The 12,447-nt window shown below is 47.1% G+C and overlaps 1 protein-coding gene across 1 annotated transcript in view; it reads left to right on the forward strand.

The window, feature by feature from the left end:
- Window positions 1–12,447, forward strand: part of FGF12 (fibroblast growth factor 12) — a 237,910-nt gene that overhangs the window by 18,375 nt on the left and 207,088 nt on the right. The gene's annotated exons all lie outside the window — the stretch shown is intronic.

Consider the following 12,447-nt stretch of genomic DNA (forward strand, 5'->3'; position numbering starts at 1 on the left):
AATTCCTTGTGAAACCTACCCTGAGAAGTGTCCCAGCTCAAGGGGAGATACTGGGTTACAGCCTGCTCTAATCCTGGAGAGCTCAGAGGGTCTCATTTAGGATCCACTATTTATAGGATCATGAGATGATTTACTTTGGTCAGTGTATTTCCATTCTGGCCATAATCCTTGTCAGGTAGTTCTGGCACCCTTCAAGGCAGGCCATGATCCCAGCAGCAGGAGTTTCGGGTATGGTTCCAGGCCACAGAAGTTTCAGGTACGGTTAGGGAGTGCCTAATCATGCTAACTCACTGTACAGAATCCAGAAGAAGAAAGTACCAGATTGTCCCAACTCACTGCACAAAACACAACATTCCCTGGTCCTAACAGTGCAACGTGGCCCTGGGGGAGCTGCACCACCACACCATGGAGTATTAGTTTAAGCCCTGGATGCTTTTTTGTGATGGTAGCTTAAAACAAAAGGGTAGTGCTCCACTCTGAGTGTGGGTGGTGGTCCTTGCTCCATAGGGACAGATGAAAACAAGCAGGTTTATCCTGGGCTACAAACTGAGCTCCCTGAGTCAGTGCAGAGCTCCAGGGTGCTCCTGCTGCTGCACAACTAGTCATACATGTGACATGGTCCCAAAGCTGGTGCAATCTCACTTTTGCAGGGTTGTGCCTGCCTTTTCCCAGCCCAGAGACGTGTGAAACAGTGGTCAGTACTTAGCTGCTGTGGAGGTGTATTGCGCTGTGGCAGCCCCATGTTGCTTGTGGGAGTACCTGGTTGGGAGCCTCTAGAGCAAATGCTGGGGTGTGCAGATAGAGACTGGGATGCTGGCTGGGTTTTGGAGTTGTCTAGCTCATGGTTGGGCGAGAGAGATGGATCCATGGCCATGCTGTGGAAGGGTTTTCTGCTCCCAGATCTGCAGTCCTGGTGAGACAAACCATGTGCGGAGCAGTGGGAGAAAAGCTATGAAAAGTGTCAGCTCTCTGATATGTGCTGTGGTACAGTGGAGTCCTGCTTCCGTTGCTGTCTTGCCTTGTGTCAGCACTACTTTTGGAAAGCTATTTAACCATGTTGGGACTGATTTACTCTCCTGCCCCATGTGAACAACAAAAGAGGGTGCCAGCACTCCCAACCACTGGGCACCAGCATTACAGATTAGCTTGCCTTTACACTTCATCCTTGGGCTTATTTTTGAATATGCAACGCTACGTATAGCTATTTATAGATTTGCCAGGCCTTTTCTGAAGCTCAGTCAACAAGACATTAATGGATGTTTCTGTCGTCAAGAAATCCCTTCCTCTGTTGGTTACTTGGGTTTATTGAGTTATTTTGAGCCACTACTTATTAGCATGTTACATGAAAGGATTATATTGAGTAGTATCCGATAGATCTAGAAGTTCTCTCCTTTCAGTCAGTTGTCTCCTTTCAGTCTTTGTACAGTCTTTTGAGGCAAGAAGCATGACAACTCCAACCTTCACTCATCTGTAGGTCATCTTATTTGCTAGCATGCCAGGCAATAGCAGGGATGCCTAGTGGGATGGGCACACAGACATTTGGTATCCCTACCTGTCCAGTCCAAGACAGTTTCTTCCCAACTTGGGCTTTATTAAGGTGTGGGAACAGCTTGGCTTGTCTGGGGAGAGCCAGAGCCCTTTGGATGTTCCAGAGGGACCTGAAAGTTACTGACCAAAACAAGCTGAGTCGAGGGTTGTAACCAGTAGGAGAAGGGACATTTCCTTTTAGTGAGAACCTGCAGCCCCACACAGAGCAGCAGTGCTCGTAAGGTGTCTGTGTGTGTGGCTTTCCTTCAGCACATTCCTTGAATGCACAGAGAAAGGGGGCCAAGGTTTGGTTGCAAGGGGCAGGAATTACTGCATATTTTTTTTTTATTGTAGGAATTTGAGGGTGAGAAGGTCAAGCAGATGAGATTTAATGGCATTCAAGTCATTGCAGTTAATGGTAGGCTGGACAAATTAAAAACCCTATGCATTTGCTGTGCAGCTTGAGCAGCTCGTGAGTTGCACTTGGATGCATTTGGCCAGCAGAGTTTTAGAAATGACTTTCTATCTGTTCTTGAGGTAACTGGAGAAAGAACAGGATCAAATCCCTACCCTGAGTTTCTATTGCCTATAAGTCTTGTATGCATACATCTTGAATCCTTCTCAGGTGCCGTAGAGGAGCTAAATGAATAATGTACAGTCTTCAGGAGAGTGGCACTAATTGTTTAAGAATAACTCTTGCTAAGGCAAATATATTTTAAGTACAGTCTCAAATGTCTGCCTCGGCAAGCAACTTGCTGTTGTGGTTTAACCCCAGCCGGCAACTAAGCCCCACACAGCTGCTTGCTCACTCCCCCTGGTGGGATGGGGGAGGCAATTGGAAGAGTAAAAGGGAGAAAACTTGTGGGTTGAGATAAAAACAGTTTAATAGGTAAAGCAAAAGCCACATGCACAAGCAAAACAAACCAAGGAATCCATTCCCCACTTCCCATGGGCAGGCAGGTGTTCAGCCATCTCCAGGAAAGCAGGGCTCCATCACCCCTAACAGTTACGTGGAAAGACAAACCCCATTGCTCCAAATGTCCCCCCCTTCCTCCTTCTTCCCCCAGCTTTATATGCTGAACATGACGTCGTATGCTCTGGACCATCCCTTGGGTCAGTCGGGGTCAGCTGTCCCGGCTGTGTCCCCTCCCAACTCCTTGTGCCCCCCCCCAGCCTGCTCGCTGGTGGGGTGGGGGGAGAAGCAGAAAAGGCCTCGGCTCTGTGTGAGCCCTGCTCAGCGATAAAGAAAACATCCCTGTGTTATCAACACTGTTTTCAGCACGAATCCAAAACGTAGCCCCACACTAGCTACTGTGAAGAAAATTAACTATCCCAGCCAAAACCAGCACACTTGCCTAAGACAACCTGATGAGGAAGCGCTGAGCTTCAGTAATTCTTTTGTGTGGATATGATGAGGCTGCTTAGGTCTGCTGCAACACGCAATAGGGTGTGGTTAAAGAAATTACAGAATCATCATTTGTCCTGTGGGCTATGGATCTGTGAAAGCCTATTTTCCAGCTAGGCACTTTGGAGAAGTTTTAATGTGGATCTGAACACTGTCTTGGCATTGTATGTGTGTTTATGCTTTTGCACCCCACAGGTTTACCTTTGCTAAGTAAATTAGTGTCCCAAAGATGACTCTTTGGAAAGTGAAGTCATCCCTGAGTGGTCAAAAGCAGCCAAAGATGCCCCGAAATAGGAGAAATCTGCCCTCATCGTTTTTGGATACTTCTGAGTTTCTTCCCCTCAGAGTTTTGTGCTCCTCTGGAAAGTCCCAGGGACTAGGGTACAGCATTATTGCTGGTGACAGCTTGGCTTTCTTCAGAAGAAGGGAAAATAATATTTTAATTGATTTGTTAATTGCAGACCAGGGTCAGACGCTGTCTTTGGAAAAGTAATTGGCTTATCTTGATCTCATTCCATATTGGACAAGTGTCTCTGTTGCAGCATTCATTAGCTGCTGGTACCCCTGTGCTACGCAATGAGACAGCGGCTTTAGGGAATGAAACAAGCTGGGAGGGGGGCATGGTACCTGCCTATTGCTGATGGAGTACATGGTACCTGCCCCGGCGAGAGGGGATGGACTTTAGTCTCGGGGGGCTGCTGCTCAGACAGGCTTTGCCAGCACAGGATTCACACGTTTCCAAGGTGTTGTTTAGAGGAGTTTGATTACCAGGGATAGGTGTTGCTAAGCCTCTGCGGCTCTGATTCAACCAGCTGATGTCAGGACAGGCGGCCACAGTGTAGCTGTAGAGTGGAATACAGGAGGGGGATGGGGAAAGGCGACCAACTGATTCCCTGGTTTGAACTCCTAAAATAAGCCTGAATTCTATTTTATTCTGCTCTGAAAGAATATTCTCCTTGCCTGGGAATTAACATGGTTGTGATGCTATTCCAGCACCTTAAGTGGGATTGAGGCTGTGATGTTCTGTGCCCTAGAGAGTCACTGCCTCAGAAATCTGCCAGGGCTCTGCAGTTGTCACTTCCACATTGTATTGCCATCCTCAGCCACATCAGTGTTTTAGTTTGAAGCACCACGGGCTTTTGATTGTAAACCATTTTACTTTCAGGACAGCATGAAGGCAAGTGTGTTACGCTTTTCTTGGAGGACGGGAGGGAGAGGACCACGGCTTTGTGCGTGTGTATTTTTGCAGCACTCTGAGCCCAAACCTTCTAAGTTAATGGGACAGATTTGCAAATTCACACCTGCAAATTCCATTTTCCCAGGGTTTTTGTGCGTAAGCTCTTTATTGGTGCCCCAGAGAGCTGCCTGCACCTGCTTCATCTCGCCTGCGAGACAGGCAGCTCAGATCAATTGACAATTTGCTCTCTCTGGTAATAAATGCCTCATCCTGCAGCGCTGACCCCCTTTAGGGGTAGCGAGGCTCGTGCAGGTGAGCAAGGGCCAGAAACGCAGCCCTGCCCATCCATACTGCAAATACTGTCACAGCACAAGTGCAGTAGAACATGTATAAAGCACTGCTGCTAAACCCGCAGATCTCCAAGCTGTCAAGAAAAGCTTTTTTTTATGCTGGTGCCTGCATGTAAAACATCAAGGAGCTGTAGTACACAGCTGCCCATAAGTCTGGCCTTGTTTCTGCTTCTTCCTAACAGTGGTTCGTGCATTGCATTTTTCCTGAGACAGGAAGCTCAGGCTCCCATAACCATGGAAACCTGGTTTGTCTTCCCTAATAGCTTCAGCTGTACTCCACATCTGTCTCCCTGGGAAAAGGAAGGCTGCAAACTACAAGTTAGTTGTGTGCACTTCTAGGGATGCTAAAACCCTTGAGCACCTGCAGCAGGCTCCTGGCCCACCAGAATGAAGCAGCAATGCTGAGATAATGCTTGAGGGGCTTATAAAAGATATGCTAGGCGGGAAGGGAAAGTAGGGAGTGAAGGAAGGCTCTCCTGAGGCAGGAAGGCGTTACAAAGCTGAATAAGAAAATGCTGCATTTTGGTTGTCTTGCTCTGCATATGTTGGCTTGACGTGCTGGGTGTGTGGAGCTTTCTGTTGTGATTTCAATGCTTTAAAAAAAGCCATTTTCCATTTTAAGTTAGCAACCCTTTAAAGAGCTCATAGCAGAGAAGAAAACCTGGGTATAAGCTGGCGAGCATCAAATAAGCTTTGAGCTGTGGTAAGTGCCTCTCTTTGGTAACTGCATGTCTCCATACAGCCCCTCACTTAGTTATTGGAAGAATGATTGCTGATAAATGTGTCTCATGGCTCTAACTTGGTGCTAGCAGTGTTGCCAGACTGATTAATGTGGGGAGAGATGGGGAGAAGTGTTTTAAAAAGAGGCTTAAAAACTAATTCAAGAGTATTTTTTCTGCTGCATTTCTGCATAGACATGCATGTATCTCCCATGGGCTGCAATTTAAACTTTCCTCTTTCACTTTGAAAGCTAGACATGTCAAATAAAAGCTAAGCACAGTTATAGCCCCAGACTCCAGGCTTCTGGGAGAAGCCCTGCAGGCTGCCAGGCTCTCAGAAAGGCATTGCAGGAGCTGGCAAAGCTGTGCTCCTTTCTTGATGTGCTGAGTCCCGTGTCTCTGTTAAATGCAGGAGCAGGCCTGGTGCAAGCTTTTGGAAATGTGTGGAGAAGTGCTTTCCCGCACCAGGGAGGTGTTCAGTGCAGTGACCTGTGCCAGGGCACTTTGTAAACTGGAGGCAGAAGCAGAAATAGAAGCAACCTTGTCCACGGGCAAATCACAACCTCAGTGTGTCCATCTGTGAAATGGAGGTGATAATATTTCATTGTGGATGCTTTAAGGCTCTGTTAGTGTTTATGAAATGTCCTGAACTTTTGGATTATACCTGCTGTAGAGGGCACTTATAGCGGTCCCCAAATGTCTTTCTTGACACAGCAGACACGTGAAAATACCGGCAACTTCCTAGCATACCGTATACACAGATGCTGGAATTGCTCACAAGTGAAAATCAGATGTTTCTAAAACATACCTATAATATTAATCTGATAGCTATCACCTGGAGGTGTTGTGAGCATGAAGAAAAGGAAAATAGAGGCAGGCAAAAATCTAGGGTTGAGACTAGTGCCTGAACAATAAAAGCTGTTTGGGAAATGCTTTATACCTCTGTTTAATATAGCTGTTGATGTTCTACATCTGAGCACAGAGCCACTGGTCTGTGTGATGGGTCCGCATTTCTTCATGGACATGTGTTGTGGTTTAAGCCCAGTGGGCAACACAGCACCATGACGCCACTTGCTCACTCCTCCCCCGCAGCGGGATGAGGAGGAGAAAATATGACCAAAAAGTTTGCGGGTCGAGACAGGCAGGGATCACTTACCAATTATGGTCACGGGCAAAAAACCAGACTTGACTTGGGGGGAAAAAACCCCAAAATCAATTTAATTTGTTACCAATCAAATCAATACAGGGTAACAAGAAGTAAAACTGAATCTTAAAACACCTTTCCCCCACCTCTCCCTCCTTCCCAGCTCAACTTCACTCCCGATTTTCTCTACCTCCTCTTCCGCAGCGGTGCAGGGGGACGGGGAATGGGGGTTGGGGTCAGTTCATCACACGTTGTCTCTGCCGCTCCTTCCTCCTCAGGAGGACTCCTCACCCTTCCCCTGCTCCAGCGTGGGGTCCCCCCCCCGGGAGACAGTCCCTCACAACTTCGCTGGCATGGGGACTTCCCACGGGCTGCAGTCCTTCAGTCACAGACTGCTCCAGCGTGGGCTTTCCCATGGAGTCCTGGCCGTCTTGGGGGGCATCCCCCTGCTCTGTCGTGGGGTCCTTCTCAGACTGCAGGTGGGCATCTGCTCCCCGCTCCCCTCCATGGGCTGGGGGGACACAGCCTGCCGTCTCACCACGGGCTGCAGGGGCAGCCCCTCCGCCCCCGCTCCTCCTCCCCTCCTTCCTCACTGACCTCCGTGTCTGCAGAAGGGTTCCTCTCGCATTCCAATCCCCCTACTCACTACGGGTTCCCCTTCTGAAATCTGTTCTCCCAGAGGTGCTGATGGGCTCAGCCTGGGCCAGCGGTGGGTCCGACCTGGACCCGGGGAAGCTTCTAGCAGCTTCTCACAGGAGCCACCCCTGCAGCCTCTCCCCCGCTACCAAAACCCCGCCACACAAACCCCATACAACATGACAAGCATAAATCGCTGCTTTCTTCACAGCAGCCCGGTAGGGTTTTCATGCCAGTTTCTGCAGTGTTAGAAGATTGGACCAGATCAGGGAGCCGGTACTGCACACTCGCCCTCTCAGTAGGGACTCTGGCCAGCACAGCCGTGCAAGATGTAGCCTCGTAATAACAATATGCTTCACAGAAACAATTTTTAGTTTTCTGGCTCCTTGAGTGTTTGGTGAGCAGATAAACAAATGCCTGTGTCTTGTCTGCAAAATCCAGGTAAAGATCTTGAGAATTGATCCTGCCTGTGTGCATCCACATACACAGCAACTGCTGTAGGTTATTTTACTGGCTGCTAGAAATCATTTTTTTTTTCCCTACAGCTTTTTTGGTATTATAGATGCTTTCCCACTCCTTGTTTACACAGAGTGAAATGAACTTTGATCAGGATACCTGGATCCCCATCTGTTCAGAGTACTAGTCCTTATTTCCAACCTGGACCTGAGGAACCTTTTCCTCAAGTAAACCTAATCAAGATTTTTACTTCCAATTAAGCTTCAATTAAAAGGCATTTATGACCAACCCCCCCTTTTTTAACGCAAGAGCCAGCTGGGAGCCCTTTTTCCCTGTAGGAGCTCCTGGGAGCCGGCAGTTCCAGCTGTTGGCTGTGTCAGATGTCAGAAGTGCACCAGAAGTACACTGAGCTGCTTCAGTGCTCAGCACCGCTGTTGGAAGGTACCCTGAATTGCTCTAGGCTTGTAGTTGTTTTGTCCTCTTATAATAGGGCTTTCTCTGGTAGTACCAAACAGCAGCTCTAGTTGTCCAGTGACTATGGACTAGAATATACATGCTCTGTGCATGTTTAATATATATATGTGTGTGTGTACGTATGTACACACACGTATAAAAAAATGCACATGCTTATTAACTTTGCTACAACAGTAGCCATTTACCACACCGTCTATGCAAACAATGGGATGTAGTGATGGCAAATGTTACCTGAACTATCTTTGGTAGCAAATTAGCTTAATTAGAGCAATATTGCAAAAAGTGCCTTTTTTGCTCTAAGTTGACTCTGGCATTTATAAATTAACACAAGTAAGTTCAAAACTAATCTCTGTATCAACATTTCAGAGTTGAGATTGCAGCTCTAACGATATTCAGTTGATCTAGCATAGACATTAGAGGGGGTGTGAGGGAAATAACCCCACCTGGAAGTAGACACAAAGTTGGACCTTCTCTGAGTTGTGCTAGAAAATATCTATTTTTCTGTCTCTACTTAAGTCGAGATTTGTACAATGACTTTGATTTGGGTCTTAACAATGGAGATGAGGTAATGAGTGGAAGTGCATTCATGATGAACAAGTCAGTATTGGGAACTGGGCAGGTGTTTCCTGTAGAACCATTGATTTGAAGTTGCCCGTGTGACTTTGGTTTGCTGGGGCTAGCGATGGGTGCTGTTTCTGTCTGCTGATTGCATTTTCCTGGTGACCTGTTTCTTGCCAACCCAAGTCTATTTATGGATCAAATGGTGAATGAGCGACTAGTGTTTGGGCTATGTTTGTGGAGCTGAGGACCCCAAATGAATGTGAATGCAGAAATGACAAATCATCCTGTAGCTGCTGAGGAGAATATCTGATGACGACTGCAGCTGTGGTGCAGGCTTCACTTGCTGTTAGTATTTTTGCATTGATAAGTTAGGTCTGCAAAGAAATTGTAGTTGAGGGTCAAGTTCAGCAGATTGGCAACTAGCAGGGAAGGAGAACAAGCTGCTGGGGTGGTTTCAGGACACCCTGGTATAAAAATCTTGCCTCTGCACTTATTTGCTCTGTGACCTTAGTCAAGTCTTGTCCCTTTACTATGCTTTTGATGTAGAGTCAGGTTTTTTTGATTTATGTGTTGAGACTGTAAATCCTTGACAGGCACTATCCCTTTTTGTGCCTGTGTATGATACTTAGTGCTTTCAGTCGAGATTCCAATCATTTCTTCAGGGTATTACTGAGCTGGAAATTATCTAGCAGCAGTTATGATATATGAAGGAGCTGAATGTGACCATCTAGGGCAAGTATCCCCCCCTGTCTTTAGAGAGGCTGTTAATGGTTTTCATGTTTCTGTAATGCCTAGTAAGAAGCTCTCTAAGGCTGAGGGAGATCTGGAGGCAGTGGGTTGATCTTATTAATACATGAAAGAAAGGAGCATAGAAAACAATGAGGAACTGGGCAAAGCTGGACACCTTTAGCTTCCAGAACTGGTGCAAGGCTCAGACCTCTTCACTCCAGTAGCCTGAGGCCAGGTAGAGGTGGCTGTGGCTCATTCAAAGCAGCTCTAAGCAGTAGTGGTTTGTAAAGCTCTGCACGTGGCTTGGGTCCTCCTTGCAGATGTGCTGCCTCCTTTCAGTGTCCTTAGAGCTGCAGCACGCGATTACATGACACTGGCCAAATATTATTGTTTATCTTGAATTACTGCCTCTTAAATCCTTCTAAGAAATGACGGTGTAGTTACAGGCGCTAAAGTGGGTGTGTTGCGTCTGAGCCTAAAGTACGCAGATGGAGCCACATGCAGAAGGGTGGAAACCTGATACTGTCCACTTTAGAGAGTGAGGACTGCAGAGAGCTAAGCAGGTATGTAGCCTTACTTGTGCAAAAGTTAGCGCAGATTTCAGGCTAATGGGAGCAAAACACAGCTTTTCTTAAATATGTACGATTCAGAGATGCTGCACTATGCTCTGTAGTCCAGGTTAAAGCAGATTACTGCAGTGGCTTCTTTTGGACTCTCAAGCTAAGAAGTGACTACGGGTTGGGTTTTGGTGTGTCATAGGCTTTCCTGCTAGAGGAGCATGTGTGCAGGTACTTACTATGTCAACACGCTATGTTGAAGGAGCATCCTTGAGTTGTCAGGAGACCTTTAGCTGGATTCTTGATCTGGCTTTTCAAATGAGAATCTAGTCTTGATTTCGAAAGATCCAGCCACAGACAGTTTAGCTTGTACAACACACAAGGCAAGGAGAAAAATGTGAGAGCTTCTCTACTTTTGCTCTTGGCTCTCAGTTCCCCCGGAGTTTGGAGCTCAGCTGGGTTGAAGCCGCACCTCTCCCAGGAGTGAGATGCCACCGATGGGCTGCTTGCCACTGGCAGGGGCGCCTGGCTTTGCAGCATGGTAAGATCGCATGTGCCGTAGGGCCTGTGCTGAGCAGATGTAAAAAGCTGCTTCTCTAAGCAGGGGAAGTCAGGGAGTGAACCAAATGGATCTGAGTTGTAATGCCAAACTTTTGGCTGCTCTGAGATTTGAAGTTTGGGTTTGGTTCCAAATGTAGAGATGCTTTTTTAGGAAGCAGGTCTGAAAAGTCTGAACTACCCTGTTTTTAAAGCTACCGCACATGTCTCCATGGGGTTACTTCTGTCATTGCTGCCCTGTGTGACCTGGGTGTGAAAATGTACAATGAAAAGGTGGCAAGGTATGGGCAGGCATTTTCTAGTGGTTGGGGACCGTAGTGCCTCTTTTTAGAAATGAAATTGAAGATGCTTTGAAAGTAATACATTTGATAAATGATTGCACACTATTTTAAATGCAATTAAAAGCCATATGAAGAGTCTCAATTTAAGGCATCCTCAATCACCAGTAGCTTCTGGAAAGTAAGTAATGTTTCATCTCGTAAGCAGTGCATACAGAGCTAGAGCTACATAACTAAGCCTGGAAAAGGGCCTGATAAAAATCTCTGTATTGCTCCTTCCTCAAATCCAAAAAAGCCAGAAAAATGCCTCTCATTAAAAGGATCCTCAGCTGGCTGGTTGCTTGTGTGTTCCTTAAAATGATAGATTCTTTCCATCTCTTCCTCTGATAGATCTCTCGCTACATGCTGTCAGTACCTCCCTTGCTTTATTCTCCAAGATGCTTAATATTGGAGAACCAAACCCCTATTTTCCTATTTGCGAAGGCTCCTACAGCAGCTGATGTTAATAAAAGTGAAAAGAATGTAAACCTAAGCCTATAGAGCTTCCATAGCTGCATAAAAGTTTAGTGTCCCTGACTTCTGAAGTATATTTTGTCCATGTGTTTTGAGCTTCTAATAGTTAAGTTGCACAAAGCAAAACAGACCCTGAAAGCCCTGGATTTCCATGGTTAGTGTGGAGGCTTCTGCTCAGACCAGCACCTGGAGGTGACAAGCATCCCTTGCAGGAGGGAGATCTGTTTCATGTTCTGTCCAGCCCCATGGGATGTGCTAAGGTGTTGCAGACCTGCATGGATCTTGGAGTAAGCAGAGGGTAGAGCGGGGTCTAGACTGCAGCCCTGCTGATTCAGCCCCTCATGTGTTTAATTGGAGTAATTTCTTCAGGCCAGGTCAGGACTAGGACTTGGTGGTGACTCCAAAATAGAGGGAGAAGGATCAGCTCCAGCTGATCCAGCACAGCCTTCCTCTTCCATGAAGAGCTGAGGGTTGTGCTGTTTCAGATGACTAACAGGCTCACATGGACTGATTGCAGAAGCTGAAGCTTATGTGGGCATCCAGTGAGGATGTTCCAGTTTTGTTTCTAGTTATTTATGTCTGCTGGTGCTTTGGAAACATCTTTGTGGGTCTCAGCTACTATGGAACCTTATCAAGGAGACAGATTTGAGTCTAAAAATTCAAGGGCTCTAGAGACTGAAGTCAACTTCTAAGGGAAATGCAGTTTTCCTCAGCTTAAAATAACTTTATTTATAACGTCCTTTACTCTCCAAGGTCTCTTTCAAGGCTCTGCCTGGGCTGCATTTTGACTTGTGCAGAGCAAAGCTCCTGTGAGGAAGAAGGGCCAGGAAATTCAGTGAAGGCAGTTTGGGGCAGGCAGGGGAGGGGAAGGGAAGGGAAGGGGGAAATGCTGATAAGGGTGATGAACAGTTTCACCTTCAGGAGCGATGAACTGTGGGAGAGTTGGCTGCATTGAGGGTCTGGCACAGCTTCAACATGCGCACGTGGGGATGGATCAGCTGAGAGAAATGACTGCATTTATTCAATGAATTTACATGAGGTGCCTGCGTTGTCAGAAAGGGACGGGCTCCCTCCCCCTCCAAAACATCAGCAGCTCCATGCAGGAACGGCAGGAGTGGAGCAGCAGGCTCGGCAGAGGGACAGGGCTGGGAATTTTTCAGCAGAGCCTTTCCCGTGAAGTCTGCTGAATGAGGCGCCCACACGCAGCGTGGGGTTCAACTCCCCCCTGCTGTTCTGGGGTCTGGCTCTTGGAATCAATAAATGGTTACGCATAGCCAGCCTGCTGCTGGCTGCTCTATAGGCTGCTTCTGTCTCTAGCCAAACTCTCTCCCCTTCTCTCGCTGGCCTCCGTCTCTAGAAATCC

Source organism: Accipiter gentilis, chromosome 6 (genome assembly GCF_929443795.1).
Source record: "Accipiter gentilis chromosome 6, bAccGen1.1, whole genome shotgun sequence".
NCBI classification, from domain to species: Eukaryota; Metazoa; Chordata; class Aves; order Accipitriformes; family Accipitridae; genus Astur; species Astur gentilis.